This window comes from Leptopilina heterotoma, unplaced genomic scaffold (genome assembly GCF_015476425.1).
Source record: "Leptopilina heterotoma isolate Lh14 unplaced genomic scaffold, ASM1547642v1 Lhet_254, whole genome shotgun sequence".
Taxonomy (NCBI): Eukaryota; Metazoa; Arthropoda; class Insecta; order Hymenoptera; family Figitidae; genus Leptopilina; species Leptopilina heterotoma.
In genome coordinates, this window is record NW_025110967.1 from 84,790 (window position 1) to 87,866 (window position 3,077).

A 3,077-nucleotide genomic window follows, 5' to 3' on the forward strand; every position below is an offset into this window, starting at 1 on the left:
CTCTCATTTGATCAACCAATCAGATTGCTGTTGACGTCACCTTTAACCAATGAACGTCGTTTGTTCAAGGTCACAAACCGTTATTTTTCTACTGCGTAGTTGCTAACTGCGCAATAAAATAGCCGCCATATTGGATTTCTATTATTATTATTATTATAAATTAACTCATTATTATTATTTAACTATTTTTATTAACTATATTATTAATTAATTACTATATTATTAATTATTATTAACTATAAAATAATCATAAAACAATAATATTTATTTAATTAATTAATTAAACTTAATATTTATTTATATTATTAAGACTATAAATAATCAATGTGATTCAAAATTTATCGCTCGTTTAATAATTTGAATCTCAGAAATTTCCTGATAAATTCTCGACTTATTTGTCTCAATATTTAAATTCCCTAGAAAACATTACTAGTGACAGACGAATACGTCACAGTATTCATATGAAAATGTACAGGAGTGTCATAGGGCTGCCTAAAACCGAGTCGTGACTGAACTCGGTCACAGTCCGGTTTCACCTACATGTCATGGTCAATTTACCTTAAATTTGTTACTCAGGAGTTTTGAGGGTTGCTGATTACGAATGTGATGTCGGTTTTTCAAAATTCAAAATGTTGGACAACTTTTTTAAAAATTAATCCAATTTACCTGAAATTTGTTACTCGGGGGTTTTCGGGGTCGCTGACTGCGAAATTGATTCCGGATTTTCAAAAATTTTAAAATTCAAAACGGCGGATCAAATATGGCGGACGACTGTTTGAAAAATTAATCAATGTAACTTAAAAATAGTTATTACTTTCATAAGAATTTGAAATATATTTGAATGTATAGGTGATTTTTAAGTTTCTTTCTTTAAGTTATGAAGAAACTTTTTTTTTCTTTTTTATGAACATCTTATAACCTTTGTCATCTGCTAGTACATTTATAAATAACACAAGTTTCCAGGATGCACCCCCCAAACTGATGTCAAATTGGGTTCAAGGATATTGACAATGATTGTTTTGAGATTTATCATAGATATTAATTTTAGAGCTATCCTTTATTCATTGACTTTGTGCACTTTTTATATTTTACAAATTGATTTAATACATGTAAATATACTAGCTGATGACAAAGGTTATAAGATGTTCGTACAAAAGATAAAATGAGTAACTTAAAAATCACCTATACATTTATCTATTTCAAATATCAATAGTTTTCAATATTATGTCATCTTATAAAAATAATAACTATTTTAAAGTTATATTGATCGATTTTGAAAAGAGTCATCCGACATTTTGAATTTTGAAAAGTCGAAATCAGATTCGTAATCAGGAACCCCGAAAACCTCCGAGTTACAAACTTCAAACGATTTTAGACATTTAAAAATAAAAATGCATTGTATTGTCCATGGCAAAGATTTTGCTTTTTGTTGTTTTTAACAATTTTGAACTTTTTTATTTTTATTTAATTTAAAAACGGAAACGTGCGTCGCATTCAGCATAGCTTTGACTTTTTATAAATCATTTTGTTTTTAATTTTCATTTATTTTTGACATTGTTACTTTAATTTTTATCATGACAAAGATTGTCAGTATTCCGGCAGTCAGAGCAAAGTCCAAAATGGCAAAGATCATTGCTATCGGCAGTCAAGGAATTAAGAAACGAATATGTTAAAAAAACAAGCCACGTCAGAAATGGGACGGCAAAAAGTAACATACTACTTTGCCGATTTGCCGAGCAATTTATTTTTTTTGTACAATATGGGCAGAACAAGGTACAAAAATGTAATTAACCATTTTGACCAGAATGGCATTACTTTACGGGATCATCAGGCATTAAATAAATTGTCAACCACAGATGACGTATTAACATTTCAGAATATAGAAAATGTCGTGCATTTTATTAAATCCTATGCGTCTAAAGTGGCAATTCTATTACCACGCCGACTATCTCAATTCCGCAAATTCGAAAAAGTAGTGACACTACCGTCATCTGACAATAAAGCAGAAGACTACATAAAGTTTAAAGAAGCTGCGGAGATTGAAAATATTCGCGTCGTTGCACGTTCCACTTTTTTAAAAATTTGGAAGGACCATTGCTCCGAAATTATGATCATGAAACCAGCTAGCGATTTATGCACTACTTGCCACGAAAACAATTTAAATTTATCAAATTTGTCAAATACTCCAACTGATGAGCAAGAAAAATTAATAGAAACAGCAAGAAGTTATTTAGAAAATACAAGAGTATAACGTGAACATTACAATTTACTTCGTGAAATGGCGAACATTGAAATTGGTTCGTTACTCGTAATTTCATTTGACTATGCTCAAAACGTCAGTTATCCAAGTAGTCCATAACAAGTCGGTTCTTCTTATTTAAAGCCAAATCGTAAATGTGGGCTATCGGAATAAATAATGAGGCAACGCATATTCAAATAAACATAACGATTGACGAACAAGATAGTGTAGGCAAAGGGCCAAATGCAGTTATCAGCATGTTAAATTATTATTTGACTGTTAATGTCATTAAAAAAGTTGTTTTTTTCTGATAACTGCGCTGGTCAAAATAAAAATAATGCGCTCTTGCATTATCTGCTTTGGCGAATAATCAAAAATGTAAATGCGTCGATCGTTTTTAAAGATTTTATTGATGTCATTAGAACTTCTTGTCCGAATCATTACAATACTGCTGTATAGATAAGTATAGATCCTACCGCGAAGATTCGAAATATTTTTTGGGCACAGTGGGACAAATATCTGCAGAAATTTTTTAAGCCAATTTCAAATTTGTTGAAATTTTACTATTTTAAATTTTATCCAGATGGGTCGATAAAAGCAAAAGCTTTTGCTAATTCTTCAGAACAAGAAATCCGCAAAAAAGGATTGCTTACTGAAGAAACTTTAAAATTACAATTTATTGAACCCGAAGGAATATTAGCGCAAAGGGCCTGGTATTTGTATAAAGAAATTCGACCACTGTGTTCAAAGGAATCCGGCAAAGATCTCATTGCTCCAAAACCTATGCCAAAACAAAAACAAAAAAGTGACACTGTAAATATAATTCTTCAAAATGCTA